General features: G+C 48.3%; 1 pseudogene; it reads left to right on the plus strand.

Annotated features, from left to right (window-relative positions):
- Positions 1-36: 36 nt before the first annotated feature.
- On the plus strand, positions 37-17,510 carry LOC101525724 (protein moonraker-like; annotated as a pseudogene).
- The last annotated feature ends 1,592 nt before the right edge of the window (positions 17,511-19,102 follow it).

Raw genomic sequence — 19,102 nt, forward strand, 5'->3', positions numbered from 1 at the left:
CATGGTAGGGACTAGTGCTGGCTTCCACAAAGTCCCATGGCGCTGGAGGCGTCACCTCCTGCCTTGCAGGTACCTTAGCAGGGAGCTGGCTGGAACAGGGCTGGAGTTCCTAGACACCATCTGACATGGGGGTGACCTAACCCCCACCTTCTAGATGTTAAAAGCTGCCTTTTTGTTTCAAAATCTCCCTCCTAAAAATAAGCTCCCCTGGGCCCATCAGCGTGGCCTAGCAGCTAAAGTCCTCGCCTTGAATGCGCCCTGGGATCCCATATGGACGCCGGTTCTAATCCCGGCAGCTCCACTTCCCATCCAGCTCCCTGCTTGTGGCCTGGGAAAGCAGTCGAGGACGGCCCAAACATTTGGGACCCTGCACCCACATGGGAGACCTGGAAGAGGTTCCAGGTTCCCGGCTTCGAATCGGCGCACACTGGCCGTTGTGGCTCAGTTGGGGAGTGAATCATCGGACGGAAGATCTTCCTCTCTGTCTCTCCTCCTCTGTGTATATCTGACTTTGTAATAAAAATAAATCTTTAAAAAAAAAAAATAAGCTCCCCAAAAGAACAAGTTTTGTTTTCTTTTTAAAATAAGGGTCTCTAATGTGAAATAGAGGCTTAAATATTTGAAGCATTATTTTGTCTTATCTGAAATATTTACAAAATTTCTCTTTTAGTTTTCAGGAATCAGTTACCCAGGAAAAATGACTTTTACTCCTATGAGCCTCCTTCTGAGGGTCCTGCCCCAGGCACAGGAGAGACTGTGTGTCTCCAGCTGCAGTCAGGTGCCCATCTCTGCAGGGTGTGTGGGTGTTTAGGCCCCAAAGCTTGCTCCCGCTGCCACAAGGCGCATTATTGCAGCAGGGAGCATCAAATGCGGGACTGGAGGATGGGACATAAGCAGGCTTGTGCGCAACCCGGTGAGTCCTTGTTCTGCCTGAGCAACCTGGACATTTTATTTCCAGGATAATTTTAAAATTAAGTTTAAAAAGCTGTGTGGATTTTTCAGAGCTTTCATGACTGGTTACCGTGAGAGAATCTTTGTGGCAGTCGTTCAGTTGCATTGTCAGCCTGGCCTTCATCCAGGCATTGGCTTGTGACCCTAACTCTGAAGTTAGTTTAGTAGGGAAAATGCTACTGTGTGGACTGTGTTCTTACTGCTCTGCATAGCATCTGGTCACTGATGGACCATACATGCAGTGGTGATCTCAGACATGGCGCCCACATGTTTGCCACATGTTCTTATGGTTTTGTGGTGACATGGGTGTGAGCAATCCTGCACTGCCAGTCATATGAAGTACAGCATAATTATATACAACACATTCCTGGTTAACATACCAACTGCACTAGACCCTGTTAATATCTTACATTTGCTCCCTCGGTTTAGTAAAAGTTTTCTGTAGAGCAGCAGCAGGCTCAGATGTCCCAAGAGCGTGACATGTCTACTCCTGGCTAATACATCGTGTGTGGTGTGCATGGGAAATAAGGACAGTTAGACGTGTCATCACCACAGGGCTATGCTTGATGAGTAGGGAAGCATTAGAGCATACTAACGATGGATTAACGTTTCTGTCTTAGATCAGTTGGACCATGTAGTTCCAGACCACAACTTCCTTTTTCCTAGCCCTAGCCCTAGCCCCTAACCCGTACCCGTACCCTAAACCCGACCCCAACCCTGACCCTAAACCCTCACACTGACCCTGACCCTCTGCCAGACCCAAACCCTAAGCCACACCCCAACTGTACACTGTACCATAACCCTCAGCCATACCCTAAGTGTAAAATGTACCATAACCCTAATGCATGCCCTAAGTGTAAATGGTTCCATACATGTAAGCCACACCCTAATTCTAAATCCCAAGCACTAAATGATAAAGCAAAATTTAACTGATAAAACACAGACCTAAATGCTAAGCCCTAAAGAACAAACACCAATCCACAATCCCAGAACCCACTTACCTTCTCACATGCTCGGGTCTTCAGCCATTTGCATTAGCAAGTCTGCCACAGTGGGGTTTCATCTTTCGGAGGTCCTTGCAGGCACGATGACTTGATATGTATGTGGCAATGCCACTGCGCATACCCAGGCCAAACACGCACAAAACCCGTAAACCCTCATATCACCTTGTGCCCACATCCAGCCTGAGCCACCACCAATTACAAGGACGGGTGCCTAGACCAATGCCATGATATTGCGATGGGATTTGCACAACACCTGTCATGCTCAAACAGCTCTAGCTAAGGGATTTTCACATGGTCTGTAAATATCAACCAACACTGAGGACAGAGTCCTGCACACAGCGAGTCATGACCATCTGGCCACAGCATGGTATCAGAAACAGGAATCTGCCATGAAGGTTCACCCTGAGGCCTGAGTAAATCAAAACACACATGAAAACAAACTGGGAAATAATGACTTAACTAAGGGAACCAGTGTCAGAAAAGTCAGCTTCGTGCGCCCCCTCGTGGCCACCAGCACTCACTGCAGGACACTCAACCAGGCTCTCCTGCCAAATCAAGGGAAGCACCCCAGCCCAGAGAGGCATTCTCTCTCAAGGGCACTCTCCTATAGAGGTTGCACAGGAGTCCCATGAGGGAAGCCCTACACACACCCTCAGGGTCTGGGTTGACAGACAAAAGCAGTCTAGAGCCACAGCACATGGCACACAACACATGCCCTCGCAGGAGGCCGGCAGCTTTCTGTCTCTTCCCGCCTGCCTGCCTGCCTGCCTCCTCTGTCCTATTTGCTTTGAAGCACAGATGAAAAGAGAGGGAGAGACAGCAATCTTTCTTGCATCTGCTGGCTCACTTCCCCAAGGACCACCATCAGAGCCAGCTGTGGCTGGGTCAGGACAAGCCCAGGAACCAGGAGCTTCCTCCAGATCTCCCACAGGGGCACAGGGGCACAGGGGCACAGGGGCACAAGCCCTGGCAGCATCCTCCGCGGATCGGCAGGGAGCTGGACTGCAGGGGAAGCAGCCAGGATTTGAAGCAGCACCCATACAGGCCATCCGCCTGGCAGGCTGAGGATGGCACAACTTATGCCATTGTGTGCTGTGAGAGGAGCCGGTACAGACGAGGGATCCAGGCATGTTGCTACTCTACCTGTCCTGGGGAGAAGGACCTCTGTGGAGAACAGACGTCAGCTGTTGGGGTGTCTTGTGGCAGGTGGCCTGCAGGAGAAAGACTCTTGAATCTAGGATGATCCCGGGAGGAGGGTGAAGCATTCCCTGATGAACGAGGGGACAATGGCATAAGGTAGGGGACTGGGGGGGGGGGCAAATTCCTGCCTCAAATGCACACGACGGAGATGCCTGACCCCCCAAGTGTTTCCTAGGAGGCCCTAAAGAAGGGAAAGGGGTCCTCGTGAGACCATGCCCGCAGGTGGCATGGGAGGTCACTCTGCACACCCACTTCACCGAGGTTGTGGCAAGAGGAGGCTTGTGGCCCCTCAGGGACACACACACACATATACACACACATGCACACATGCACAGGCCCTATACGAGAGAATGACAGTGGGCATTCAGGCAGGAGGGCAGGGACAGACTCAGCACCTGGAAAACGGGGCCGTGACAGCACTGCCACAGGAGGGGCAAGCAAGAAGGTCATTGTGGGGAGGCCGCAGCCATCCACGTGGGCTTGAGCTGTCGAAGGACCAGGTAGGAAAGTGTCCTGTGAAAACTGATGAGGAGCCACCAGAGAGAGCACGGGAGAAGCCCTGGAGCCTGAAGACACCCACACGAGGAAGGGCAGGGCTTCTGCCAAAAAGCAGGAGGGTAACAGACCTCTTGCCAGAGACCAGCATTAAGCAAGTGAACAGGCGAGCGGTGTCTCTCAGGGCAACTTAAGATCAAGCACTGAGCGGGCAGGGGTAGGAATGACAGCTGTGGAGGGCAACCAGGAGGGGCTGGGGTGCACAGCCAAGGCAGGGGCAAATGGGGAGGGGGTTGAGGGGTGTCTGAGCAGAGGCCAGGGATGAAGGGGAGCACCTCCCTAAAAGAAGGGTTCAGGGCAGAATGCAGGAAGGGCCATGGGGAAACAGTCCAGGGTCCAGGCCTGTGCTGCAGGGAGCACAGGCCCTGAAAGCCCTCCCTTGTGCGGGCCTTGGTGGCTTCCTGGCCACCGTCATACCTGCTGGGCAGCAGGGCTGCATGTTTCAGGGTGCTCTCCGGAGCAGCTAGGGCCTGGGACTTCCTATTGCAGATGGCTGCTGACCTCTGGTGCCTACTTCTCCATCCACCTGCTCCTGGCTTAGGAGCCCACATGCCCACACACCACCCAGCTAGGCAGAGGAAGGCCGAGTGGTATATCACCCTAACCGGCACTCCACAATGGAAAAATACATGAAGCCCTCGCTGCAGCCCATTGGGGAGCTACTCCACTTGCTAAAGAACGCCAGAGGCCTGCAACTCGGTGTTCTGTGAGGAATGGGGTGGTGATAAGGGTTCCTGGGACCTCCTCTGCCGAGGTTCCATGCTAGTCAACTGGTGTGTAACTGCAGCTCCCACAGGGCCCTGTGGGGATGCTGACATGGGACTCCAGCTCCCAGAGGGCCTGTGGGCACGCTGATGTGGGACTCCAGCTCCCAGGGTTCTTTTGGTGCCCTGATATAGTACCTTGCTGTTAAAGGCACCCTGCCACTTCCTATCAGAGTGCCAGGCTGACGCTAGGCTCCAAGCATCCTCTTCCCCTCCCAGGCCTTGGTATGCGGGCCGTTCGGCCTTGGAACCCTGATCTTCCAACGACACGTGTTCGGGAACACTGACTGGGACCCCCACCTGAGGACTTTCAAGTCCTCAGAAAGCCTGAGCCCACCAGGGGTAGAAAGGGCAGCTTCGGGCGCCCTCTTGTGGCCACCAGCGCTCACTGCAGGACGCTCAACCAGGTTCTCCTGCCAAATCAAGGGAAGCAGCCCAGCCCAGAGGCATTCTCTCTCTCTTTTTTTCTTTTTTTATTGTATTGTTGTTGACAATCTTTTTTTTTAAAGATTTATTAATTTTTATTACAAAGTCAGATATACAGAGGAGGAGAGGCAGAGAGGAAGATCTTCCATCCGATGATTCACTCCCCAAGTGAGCCACAACGGCCAGTGTGCGCCGATTCGAAGCCGGGAACCTGGAACCTCTTCCAGGTCTCCCATGTGGGTGCAGGGTCCCAAATGTTTGGGCCGTCCTCGACTGCTTTCCCAGGCCACAAGCAGGGAGCTGGATGGGAAGTGGAGCTGCCGGGATTAGAACCGGTGCCCATATGGGATCCCGGGGCGTTCAAGGCGAGGACTTTAGCCGCTAGGCCACGCCACTGGGCCCTGTTGTTAACAATCTTTACATAGTTATTTGCAGTTAAAAAAAAAAAGGTTCGGGGGTATAGGGAAGTGGGTAATACTATTATGTCCATATTGTTTCCATCATGTATCTGAGGTAAAGGGGGATATTGAGGGAGAAGCCCCACCCGGTTTCCCGCCCACCCCAAGTCCCGCATGTGGGGCATGCTCTGAGATATTTGCTGAAGTGGTTTTAATAGTTCTCCAGTTATGAATCGCTGCCAGTTTTGCTCGATGAGGTCGTCCACTGATTGATATGGTCCATCATAAAGTCTCCGTTTGCCCCATATTTCTCTGCCAAGACGCATTCTCTCTCAAGGACACTCTTCTATAGAGGTTGCACAGGAGTCCCATGAGGGAAGCCCTACACACACCCTCGGGGTCTGCGTTGACAGACAAAAGCAGTCTAGAGCCACAGCACAGCACACAGCACAGCACACAGCACAGCATGCTCCCTCGCAGGAGGCTGGCAGCTTTCTGTCTTTTCCTTCCTCCCTCCTGCCTCCCTCTGCCCTCTTTTCTTGGAAGCACACAGGAACAGAGAGGGAGAGACAGCAATCTTTCTTGCATCTGCTGGCTCACTTCCCCAAGGACCACCATCAGAGCCAGCTGTGGCTGGGTCAGGACAAGCCCAGGAACCAGGAGCTTCCTCCAGATCTCCCACAGGGGCACAGGGGCACAGGGGCACAGGGGCAGAAGCTCCTGCACCATCCTCCGCGGCTCTCCCAGGAGGATCGGCAGGGAGCTGGACTGCAGGGGAAGCAGCCAGGATTCGAAGCAGCACCCATACAGGCCATCTGCCTGGTAGGCTGATGCTTGACCCACTGGGACAACGCCCCGCACCAACACACCACACCACACCACATACCACACCACACCACACCAACCCTTGCTGGACCCTTCAGCAGCTCCTTCACCAGGCTGCTGAAGGTGCCTGTCCCCCTGCCTTGCACAACTTATGCCGTTGCGTGCTGTGAGAGCGGCCGCTACAGACGAGAGATCCAGGCATGTTGCTACTCTACCTGTCCTGGGGAGAAGGACCTCTGTGAAAAACAGACGTCAGCTGTTGGGATGTCTTGTGGAAGGTGGCACATCAGCGGCGGCCGACGGTCCACAGCTGACCAGCAGGAGAAAGAGTCTTGAATCCAGAAGGATCCCTGGAGGAGGGTGAAGCACTCCCTGGTGAACAAGAGGGCAGCAGCATCTGGCTGGAGGCTGTGAGGCCAAATTCCTGCCTCCAAAGCACATGACAGGGATGCCTGACCCCCCCCCCCAAGTGTTTCCTAGGAGGCTCTGAAAAAGGGAAAATGGTCCTCGTGAGCCCATGCCTGGAAATGGCATGGGAGTCTGTCACTGTCCCACAAGTATTTATTAGTGCATGGAGCCTATAATAACATGTGTAAGGGCCCGGCGGCGTGGCCTAGCAGCTAAAGTCCTCGCCTTGAATGCGCCCCGGGATCCCATATGGATGCCGGTTCTAATCCTGGCAGCTCCACTTCCCATCCAGCTCCCTGCTTGTGGCCTGGGAAAGCAGTCCAAGACGGCCCAATGCTTTGGGCCCCTGCACCCACATGGGAGACCCGGAAGAAGTTCCTGGTTCCCGGCTTCGAATCGGCGCGCACTGGCCATTGTGGCTCACTTGGGGAGTGAATCATCGGACGGAAGATCTTCCTCTCTGTCTCTCCTCCTCTCTGTATATCTGGCTCTCCAATAATAATAAATCTTTAAAAAAAAAATAACCTGCTTGAACCCCTGACTTGGTGATCAATTGCCTAAGTGTATTAACAGCACCAGACTTTTATTTTTTTTTAAAGATTTATTCATTTTATTGCAGCCAGATATACACAGAGGAGGAGAGACAGAGAGGAAGATCTTCCCAAGTGAGCCTACATGGGATCCCGGGGCTTTCAAGGCGAGGACTTTAGCCATTAGGCCACGCTGCCGGGCCCAGCACCAGACTTTTAAAGGAAGGTTGTCAGGCAGGTCTCCATGGAGGAGGGGCTTGAACCATTTACATCTCAACAGCAAAGTACAGTTCCTCAAAACACAGCTAGTTCCTCTAGCAGGTTCTTTCTCTAAACCTGTGAACTAGGATGTATCCTATGCATTCATTTCCTTATCAGTGCTCCTGATTGAGATTGAACTGGCTGTTGTCTCCCACAATAGCAAAGATTCTGAATGTCCTTCTACCCTTCCCACTTGTGTGTTTTGTAAAATTAGGCCTGAAAGATGTAGCTAGGGAGATCATGCCATTGGATTAGCTGAAAATTTGGTGAAGCAAGACTATATATTATACAAAAATAAAGTCACCAGGGACCACATACCCCGACTGCCTATTATCTCATCTAACTCCTCCACATCCTTTGTTCCCCAGAGAATGGACCCCGGCTGCCTGTCAGGGATAATTGGCCGATGGTCACTCTGGCGACTTCAAGCTGAGAAAGGGGCCGAGAGAGGGGGCCACAGCAGCCAGCTATTCTTCAGGGAATGTATCTAGGGGTCCTTGGTAGAAGATAGAAAAATAACAGCTACAATTTCTCCCGAGGTAACATGTTTTTGCGTTTAACCTAAATCAGAGTGGCACAGGAACAGTGAAAGGTTCAACATTAACATCTAGCATATATAACAGCTGAGCATAAACTTGACATCAAGGTTTCTGTGCAGTCACATCTTGTTTAGCATTAACAGTCTTAAATTGATAAAAGTTTTTCAGGAAGATTCTTAACACAAAGTTTAAACTTTGCAGTTTATAGTATTCAAGCATGATTTTATAGAACTAATACAGGGTGCGAGCGAGATCACACCAGACATGTTTCAGGTTTATTAAGGAGTCTTATTAACCAAGTTTAGTGATAATACAGCATACTAGAAATAGCAAATCACAAGTCCATATGGCAATCCAACCAATCATAATCCAACCAAACATAATGCAAAGGGGAACAAATGGTCATTACCCTGAAGTCCATCTGTTAAGCCAAAGACCTATGCTCCCCAACAATACAAGTTATCCTACGAGACATGCTATGAATAACCTGGACACACTTACAAAGCTGGCTTCTCTGCCCACATTCTATCACTGCCAGGCCTCCCCTCTCCTGGAACTCCTGACAGCACACAAACCAGAAACAACATTACTATATCCAGTGTCCCATCTAAGCAGTGCACAGGGACCATGCTCAAGGGATTACCTGTCCTGGGTCAGCCAAGAGTCCAGGTGCCAGAGCAACGGAAGCACTTGACCAGAAAAAGAGTGAGCCCTGGCTTCCCAGGACTTTTACAGGGGCTTGTGAGGGGAGTAGTTGCACAACAATGCAATACCGTCCCCTCTCAGTTGACAGGTGAGTCCCAGGTGGGCACGAGTGAATACCTAAGTGGTGGGGGGAGTGGCTGAGGATGGAATTAACATTCTTTTTTTTTAGGATTTATCATTGATTTTAATTTGATCTATGCAACTTCCATCAATATTAAAATATCAATTAATGTAAATATTTTAATATAAAACTTTTGTACAATTTAAATTTTAATTAGGGTAATGTTTTATTCACAGACACAATTTCGTTAAAAGTCCTTTTTATGAATGCATTCAAAGAAATACACTAAAATCACTATTTATGTTTCCTAAGGTGAAAAAGTTGTAACAATCCCATTACCCCGAAAGTATTTGATGTCAGTTCTATCATTCCTTACTTTGATTTCCTACCAACTCATCTAAACAGTTCAAAGTTTTGCTTATACATTCTTGGAATATGTCCTGAGCTTGTACGTTACTACTTTCTCCCACTTCCCCCCTAACTTTACAAATTTACCTGTAAGTCTAAGCACCTTCTTTGTATGTTAAGTTATGGAGGAAAGTATCAAAATTTTACATTTCTTACCTTCCCAAGTCTATCTTGAGGGTGCTTTTAGAATATATGAGCCCAAATAAAAGTACCAAGTGCTCTGCAAATTTTTTGCTTAATAAGTCTATTAAACCAAGATTATTTGAAAATTTGTATACATTTTGTTACAGTAAAATTTGCTTTCTTTTAATTTTTTTATTAAAATTAATGTAAATATTTTTCATGTGGACTTCATATCTTTTTCTCTACTGCTCAAAAGAGTACTGATTATAGATTTTTGTGGGATTGAATTTCAAGTTTTTTAGTTCTATTTTTTCCATTACAATATGGACTTTTTTTTTTAAAGATTTATTTATTTTTATTACAAAGTCGGATATACACAGAGGAGGAGAGACAGAGAGGAAGATCTTCCGTCCGATGATTCATTCCCCAAGTGACCACAATGGGCCGGTGCGCGCCGATCCGAAGCCGGGAACCTGGAGCCTCTTCCGGGTCTCCCACACGGGTGCAGGATCCCAATGCATTGGGCCGTCCTCGACTGCTTTCCCAGGCCACAAGCAGGGAGCTGGGTGGGAAGTGGAGCTGCCAGGATTAGAACCGGCACCCATATGGGATCCCGGGGCGTTCAAGGCGAGGACTTTAGCCGCTAGGCCACGCTGATGGGCCCTTGTTCACATTTTTTATCGCTGATACCCAATGCTGATTTTATGTTAAGTAAGCTTACATGTAACAGTAAGTATTAGTTGATATAACCTATATGTGACTATTTTACCGTTCTTGTCATTTGATTATGCTGTGGGGATAAATGATCACTATTCACCATGTGTATTTTGAATGTGTAAACATTTAAGAAGTGAAGTAGGTATTAACATTCCATTGCTGTTAGGACCCGCCTTCAGGACAGAGGGCAGGCAGGGGACACAGCCACAGTTCATTTGCCCACTGTCACTGGGTGCTATCCGGGCTGCACCAGAACTTCATGCATTTTGGGATAATCAAAACAGTTTTATGATTCTTTTTTTTTAAAGATTTATTTATTTTTATTACAAAGTCAGATATAGAGGGGAGGAGAGACAGAGAGGAAGATCTTCCGCCCATATGGGATCCCGGAGCATTCAAGGCAAGGACTTTAGCTGCTAGGCCATTCCACCGGGCCCAAAACAGCTTTATAATTCTAACAAGTCATATGTTAACAATTGAAAAACAGGTAAGGACAATTGAAAAACTAGGTAAGGACCAGAGAAAGCACCTCTCCTGAGTCCAGAAGGAAATTTACAATCCTCTTTTATCTCTGAGAGCCACCCAGGGCTCCTGGTTGTAGTTCCAATGTCACCAGACCCTATGAGCAGGGCACTGGGCTGCTGCCATCCCCTGTGGGAAATCCAATAGGAAATGACTGACCTCAGAGTTCTCGGCCTCAGAGGGCATTCACATCCCCTTTGGTCTCCTTGGCAGTCAGGATATGGTTCTCAGTATCCATACCGACAATCCTTAACAAAGTCTCCACTGCTCCTGTGGCGAAAGCACTTGGAAGCCTCTGGGGGTCTCCAGGACTAGGATACAGACCCCCTCTTATCCTCCTGCTCCGCCCTGGGACCCCCTCCTGCTCTGCACACACAACCTCCTTTTAAGAGGGTGTCAGGGTTGCTCTTGGATCCCACTGCAAGTTTCTATAGGTTTTCTAATGTCTAAGGCAGTTAAGAATCTGTTCTCTATAAATCACCTATTATAATCTTGACAATTTATATTTAAAGTTTTCCTCGGGCCCAGTGTGAAAGCGTAGTGGTTAAAGTCCTTGCCTTAAATGCACCGGGATCCCAAATGGACGCTGATTCTAATCCCGGAGGCCCCACTTCCCTTCCAGCTCCCTGCTTGTGGCCTGGGAAAGCAGTCAAGGACAGCCCAAAGCCTTGGGACCCTGCACCAGTGTGGGAGACCAGGAAGAGCTCCTGGCTCCTGGCCTCGGATCGGCTCAGCATTGCCCATTGAGGTCACTTGGGGAGTGATTTATCCGATGGAAGATCTTCCTCTCTGTCTCTCCTCCTCTCTGCCTTTCCAATAAAAATAAATAAATCTTTAAAGTCTTTCTCAAACATTCTTAGAAGGTGGACGCTTTCTCTGCGCTGCTGACCTGTAGTGAAACAAAAACATTAAAAAACAAATCTGGTTTTACATTGCTTAGAGGCAGCTCCACTGGGGAGTCCATCTTTCCCAGGGGCAGCGTTGTACTCAATGGAGTTGCTGCCCCTAAGACGGACTATGTCAATCAGTGGACTCTGCACCAGCCTCATCATACCTGGACTGTTGCTGATGATATGTTGGAGCTTCTAATTGATCGAGGTGACGCTCTGCTGGCTCTGCCTACAAATCTGAGAGGGCCTCCCTAAGAGGCCGTTGAACTTGAACTGGACAAGTGGGATGCTGGACTCTGTATGGTGTAAACTTTTAATTAGGGAACCTCAACGGAACTTGAGCTGTGGTTATGCATCAAGGTGAAGGAATTCATGATGGGGGAAGGGTTTGGGGTGAAGGGGGGAATCCCAGTACCTATGAAATTGTGTCATGTAATGCAATGTAATTAATGAATAAATGAATATTAAAAATTAAAAAAAAAAATGGAGTTGCTGCAATTCCGAGGCCGGATGAGCCATAGGGAAACCCACAGTGCTGAGGATCCATCAGGAAATTCTAGAAACAAGAGCATAACCTTTTCCACAGGTTAGTGTTCTAGAATATCAATCATTTTGTGTTTTATATACACAGGAATTTATCAGAGAATATAAAAAAAATGTGTATCAACAGGAGTATTAATGTCTCTTGGAGGAAAATTTTAAAAGGCAAATTTTACAAGTTAAGTATTAGAAATATTATAGATAAAGTGTTTCTGGAGGGCATCCCCCCTTTTTATTTATTAATTATTATTTTTATAAAAAATTGGCTTTTTAAGGTGGGGCATGTACATTCAACAAGTCTGAGCCACCAGGTTGCTTACTCTCAGAAACAATTATCAATGAAAAATATCAATTAACGGCTTCAGAAAACATTACCCAAAAGTCCAGTGTCTGCTGTGAATTTGGAAACAAGAGCACTGGTTAACAATTAAAACTAAATTGTATTAACAATTTTAAACAGTGTTTACAAAAGACAAATGTTAAGATACTCATGTGCTCCTGCACACACACACACACACTTTTGGGGACTTAAACATTGTTGTTTTCGACCAAGCTTAGTTGTAGTAGTACTCACCAGAAACCAGTAAGTGAAAAGCCATCAAGTCAAAAGCCTTGAACCAAGACACTGAGAGAAAAACATTGATCACCACTATGAAATCCCTCCATCAAGCTGAAAATACAAATTTCAGTCTTCCCAGTAATGTAACTATCCTAAGAATGTGTAGTGAACCACCAGATCACAGCTGGAGAGCTAAATCATTAAAAGCATGCAAACTAAAGTTTAAACCTTCACAACTCCATGGATGTATACAACATATCAACATGACAAAATTTTACTCTGCTTGGCATTTGGCAATAACATTAATATACTCCAAGCAGTCAACTGTCTCCACAAAGTGGGAGATAGGTCCGTTGGCATTCTTGAGGCCTCATAAGAACACCCAGGGAAACCCCAGAATTCGAAACCTTTGAATTCTTGGATGCTTATTTAAGGATAGTTAAAAATATCTGGAACAAGATTTTTTGTTGTTGAAGTTAGCATAACACATTATAGATTACAATCAGTTACTGATGTGAGATCATCACTCAAATATCTTTAAAACAAATACAAAACCTTGACCAATTAAAGGCAGTGAGAGATTTGATAACCAGCTGAAAACACAAGGATTACTTTAATACATGGAAACACTTTGTAGACAATAAATATCACATTAATTTAACTTATATCTTGAAATAATCTATTAGTGTGTTAGAGTTCAATTCTATACCAAATTATCTACGATAAAATTTCACTGTTTTGAAAATGTCCTAAATAAAACCCCTCAAGATTCATAAAAGCCTAGTATCTTCTTTGAATTCCAAGTTCCCAAAAGTTGCCATGGATATACAGATGAAGTCAGCTAGCTAAACATTTATCACAGCAAAAGACCTTCCAAGGGAGAATTCACAAGCCCAGAGAACAAGTTCTGGCAAATTGTTCTTTTTTCCTTGACTTTTTCTTTTTCTCATTTTATAAAGATATTTAAAATGTGGGTGTCCAGGCAACAGAATCAAAACCTCAAGAGAAAAAGATGGTCATTACTTTGAAATCTAGCTGTTGCACTGAAGGCCTGCATTCCAGCTTCCTCAGCAATACAAAATATTCCACAAGACATGCAGTGAACAGCCTGGGTACATTAACACACAAAACAGCAAACATTCACCTTATAATGTATAATGCCATCACCAAATACTCCTTAAAGCAAGAACATCACTTTTGTTAATTTTAAACAATGAGGACTTAACGGGACAGAGAACATAAAGATTAACTTAATATAAGAACTTGTGCTTAAAAATTACATTATGTGGTAAAGCAATGCTGTATAGGAATAAGTACTACATGAACAACATGCATTCACCACCATTGACTGGAGTCTCAGCCTCCGGGATTTATACTTGCAGGGTGACGAGCACAGGTGGGGCGTTGAGACAGTGGCAGTTTTAAGGTTGTAGCTTCTCCACAGACACAAATTAAATAGGATATTCCTGTTTCATAATCCTCTGAATGTTTGGGACCTGGGACTGGCCCCTCCTGGAGTCTTCTGGCCACAGGCATCTGCCATCACGACCAAATTTGGATTTACACTCTTTTTCTGGTGCCGGCCTCTGGCACTTAGGACATATTCCTGGGAGTGACTGTTAAAAGTATTAGCATGGTATTTTTGAGTTGAAGGAAGCATTCCACAATTTGTTCTAAGCTGTCCTGGTTTGCCACAATTAAAACATTCAGCATTCATTTGCTTTTGAATGGCAAAAGTTTCAAGTGCTGCTAGGTGTTTAAATGTCCCTTTGTTGCCACAGGCTTTGAGGTAACCCAGAAGATCCCCTCTTTCTTTTACAGGACCAATAACAGCCTGGCAGTCCTCATTCGCAATATCAAAGGCCAGTTGCTTTAATAACAATTTCCTAGCGCCTTCTCCCCTAACTTGTTTTTCTATGGAGTCTGTCAAACATCTTATAAAATCAGCATAAGATTCTCTGGCTGGGAGTAGCCGCGTTCGCCCCGGGCCAGTGGCATGGACCGTTGGCCTCTGACTCATGGAAGGCATCAAGGGGAAAGGACCAACCCCAGGGAAATCGCAGAGGCCTGGCCCCCACTCTGCCGACTGCATGTTGCCACCTCGCCCCCACCTGTGATGGTGTTCGTCCAGTTGGGATTGCCTCTCCCGAGTACCTGCCGTCTGCTTTTCTGATCATGATCGACAGCAGCAGAATAAGCAAGCGTGGACGGCTGCCGTTACACTCCGATGGACATGCTGGTCTTTAAGGAAATCCTGTCTCCCAGCCCTGGATTTACTCAAAAGCTGAAATTAGGGAGTTTTGTGTGTGTCTGCTTTTGTTCTTTTTCTTCTAACCTGCAGTTTCCCAATTGGTTTACTATAGGTTTCTTTGAGACAGATTTCCCAGGGCATTTAAAACTAGGCTGTTCACAGAACATCAGCTTAACACATTTAAATTGTCCAGTGTGCTCTGACCTCTGAGATTGAAAAGCAGAGGAGCAAGACCCAAGCCCTTCTCCTCAAGGAACGGCCGCTGCCGTGCAGCTGGGACCGCGAGACATTTGCCCGTGTGACAGGATTGTTCAGTGTGGGGGTGGTTTCAGGAAAGTCTGCTGCCCGGTGACCAGACTCACTGCTGCCCTGTGCTGTCTGCCATGATGGGACCGAGCCAGCCAGCCTCAGCGTATGTCCATCTAGCATCTGGGACCCAGCTGGATGGGAGCAGGGACCCCGGGAAACCTCAAGCCCCCCAGACCCAGCTGCAATTCAACAGGAATGTTCCTACACACTCAAGCAACTTGGCAGTCCGATACGCCTCCCCACATGGAATTAGAATTGAAAAGCTAAAGCACGGGTGCAATGAATCATACCATCGTAAAGATTCAGATTTGAGAGTCGGTCCTGACCCAAGAGGCTCTGTTTCATTTTCCGTCGTATCAGAAGAGAGATTTAGCTATGCCGTCCACCTAGCCAAAAGAGATGTGAAACGAAGACAATTTGAAGAACATATAAGAGAACATAACCTCAGGAATCAGCCCCGAAGTTCTCAGAAATGTGGACACACTAAGTGTAAAATGCCTGACCACAGAGTGGGGAGAGGAAGGAGCCTGTGGGCCAAGAAGCCTGTCGGGGCAGCCATCAGCCGTCCCACGCAGGGGTTTCTGGCTCAGGCGCCAAGGTGTACCTCTACACTCCCCCCTCAGGACAGTTGGATCTAGGTGAGCCAAATTCACCACCCAGGACTTGAGGCACAACCCAGGCCAAGCGACCACAAGAACTTCTGTGAACAGAAATGCCCGCAGGAAGTTCAGCGACTACAGAAAGAACTGAGCAATTGTATCCGCAACATTGAAGCGGTCACTGCAAAAGATAGACTAGAAGAAGATTTGGATCCAGAGGAAGAGCGCCGAATCCGCGTCAGGAGACAGGAGCAAGCTGTTCGCGCTGCCCGGATGCTCTACGTCCTCCAGCAGCAGGTAAAAGAAACCCAGGAAGAATTGGATAAATTGAGTCTGCATAGAATTAAACACACGAAGAAGTCATGTCTAGGCTGGCAGCTGCCCACCGAGGAGCCGTTCGGGCCTTGCAGATGTTTGTCACCCAGTTTACTGACCGAGGGGAGCACCCCATTCCTGCCCGCTGTAAGGAGCGGGGAAGCCTTATTCGCCAGCTTTCACTTTGTTCTGCCAAACTGGATGCGCATTCTTCTGTCCTGATGTGGTTACTGATATTCTGCAACAAATTGAGGCTTTGGAATCTCTCCTGGAAAAGAAACTGTCACCAAAAAAGGTGAAGAAATGTGTCGGTGACAGGCGAAGCCGATTTCCAATTGGAAGCCAAAGGACCTTCGCAACATGGCCAAGCCCATCACCTAAGAATGAACGGAGGCCCTTTGTGGAAAAGGAGATAGTTCCACAGGACACAGGGCTGCCTGCAGTGGCACAGAAGCTTCTGGCTGATAAGCACAGGCCTGGCCAAGACTTTCCCATGGCACAGAGGTCGGAGAGAGCTTGAGCCATTAGATGCGGATATCGCTCTGGAGCAAGCCCCGTTCATCCTAGATCACAGTCCAAGGCGCGGGAACGAGGCTTCGGCCCTGCTAAAAGCCAGAGTAGCCACCAAGAAGCCTGCGGCAGAGAATGTGCCACTGAGGAGGAAGGATGCTCTGGCTCCCGCAAGACCGCAGAGCTTCCACAAACCTGAAAGAACCAAGCTGATAAGCCAGCCTCCCAACAAAAGCAGGTTGCAACAGGCAACAGTTTCACCCCGATTGAAAATGAAGCAGCAGCCTGTGAAAGACGGCCGGGCTCCCTGGGTCCCCCCAAACCCCACGTCCCCGCCAGCGTCTCCCAAATGCGCCACGTGGCGGAAGATGAGGTCCAGCCCCAGAGGAGCTGCCAAAGAGTAAGGTGTGCAGCAAGAAGACACTCCAGAGCAAAATCAGTGGAGAGGAGATGTTGAGCACGAAGCAGCCAGGCTCGCTTGGCTTGATGCTGAAACTTCTAAAAGATTGAAGGAGCTAGAAGAACTAAAAGCCAAAGAAATAAACAAAATGCAAAAACAGAGGCTTGAGTGGCTTGGTGCTGAAACTTCTAGAAGAACAAAGGAACTGAATGAACTGAGAACCGAAGAAATGGATAGACTCCAAAAACTAAGCATTTCTGCCACCCAGTTAGCAGACAAGGTGGAGGCGGCAGTTCTGCAGCGTTTGAAGCCTCTCTTGTTGAAGGCCCAGAGAGCTGGCTCTTCGAGGAAGCAACTGCTCAGCTGAAGGGTTACCTCGCAGGGATACGGTGACAGCCCAGCCTGCGGAGGAGGCTACAGCTCTTGATTCTGAAGGCAACAACGTTCATCAGCTGGATGATTTTCTGGGAAACACTGCTCATGAACTCTGGGCTGTGACGCACGCTAAGATCTTGGGGTCTGAATCCTCAGCCACCTTGGGGGACAGCAAGGACAGCCCAAATCTGGAGACTATGGTGCTCCGAATGGAGGAGATGGAAAAATATCAAGAGACGGTTCGTCAAAGATATAATAAAATTGTGTATGCTGATCCTTAGTTTTGGATGCATGAAGAAAGTAATGAGCAGAAAGTTTCAGCAGTCAAAGAAAGGCCTCTGGCTCCTCAGTGTTTGGAGAGGTAATAGGTCAGTGTGTTTGGCCCGGGGACTCACGTTGCTGCTGAATGCACAGGCGGCCATGCTGCCGACACCAATGCAGTTCCTGTCTGGTCCCATCACCGGCTCCAGTTGTCCCTGTGTGGCAGACTGCTGTTGGTTACGGGCTGGCTGCAGCTCCCTGGCAGCAGGAGCTGCCTATGGTCAGCCTGCAGAAATGAACGTGCATTTGTGCAACTCGCCTGACGGGTGCCAGCCCCAGCGACAGCCCCAGTGACTCCACAGACAGCTCCTCAGTCTGCATTGTGACTGCTGACAGGGCAGGCACAGGAAGCCGTCCCTGCACCCTGAGGAGTGGGAAAACTGCAGCACAGAGGACTGGGCCTGTGCCCAGCCGGCATGGGGGGACAGGGCACCCGGCTCCATTTCCGTGCACAGAGAAACGCTATGTGGGAGAAGAGAGCCCTGGGTCCCCCAGGGAGAGGACGACACCGCAGACCTGGGCAGCTCGTCCGTGGGTCGGCAGGAGGACATCCTCTGTAGGAATGGCGAATTCAGGAGAAGCAGCAGAGTGTAGACGAGCAGGAGGCCGCTGCCTAGAGGAAGTGTCCCCTGATCTTTACTCTTACCTGAGACACGGAGAGCAGAATGTGAAAAGTGGACGCCGGCCCCCCATCCCCACGCCCCCATGAGCATCGTGAGGCTCTGTGTACTACGCACGCTGTTGTTGTCTGGGGCTTTTTGTCTGAAGTGCAAATATTTCAGGTGATCATTGAAGCTGTTTGATCACACTTGTGAAAAAGTCAGTTTTCATGTAATGTTACTGTTTTGCTGCTTAGTTTTGTGTAACTTGAGAATGTAAAGGCCTTCAAGGGAAATCACGGGGGTTAATCTGGGGGGTGAGTGTGCGCACGCTTGAATTGCAGGGCACACCTTGCCTTACTTGGATAGTTTTTACTGTACTGATTTTGTAAAAACAAATTCAGTATTTTAAAGTAAAAAAAAAAAAAAGATTCTTTGGCTCCTTGGATGCCTTTTGTATAACTGCCTGCAAATTCAGACCCAGTTTCCATTTTCTCCCATGCCCGCAATGCTTCGTCTCATATACGGGTGGGCACAGCCTGAGGTAGCCGTATCTGCTGCTCTGTAGTAATCCACACTCCATCTCCAACCAACATTTCAGAAGTCAATTGCCCAACTCCAGTGAGTTGCCTACCTGATGCTTCTAAGGACTGCAATTTTTCCTTAGCCATATCACTTCTCCACATTTTCCACTGTAAATATTGAGGAGAAAGCCCTATTTTTGCTATTACTTCAAAATCATAAGACCCTCGGAGCCCAGCGCCATGGCCTAGTGGCTAAAGTCCTTGCCTTGAACGTTCCAGGATCTCACATGGGTGCCGGTTCTAATCCCGGCAGTTCCACTTCCCATCAAGCTCCCTGCTTGTGGCCTGGGAAAGCAGTCGAGGACGGCCCAAAGCTTTGGGATCCTGTACCCACATGGGAGACCTGGAGGAAGTTTCTGGCTGTTCCATGTCGGCACAGCATTGGCCATTGAGGTCACTTGGGGAGTGAATCATCGGATGGAAGATCTTCCTCTCTATCTATCCTCCTCTCTG

Source organism: Ochotona princeps, chromosome 2 (assembly GCF_030435755.1).
Source record: "Ochotona princeps isolate mOchPri1 chromosome 2, mOchPri1.hap1, whole genome shotgun sequence".
Taxonomy (NCBI): Eukaryota; Metazoa; Chordata; class Mammalia; order Lagomorpha; family Ochotonidae; genus Ochotona; species Ochotona princeps.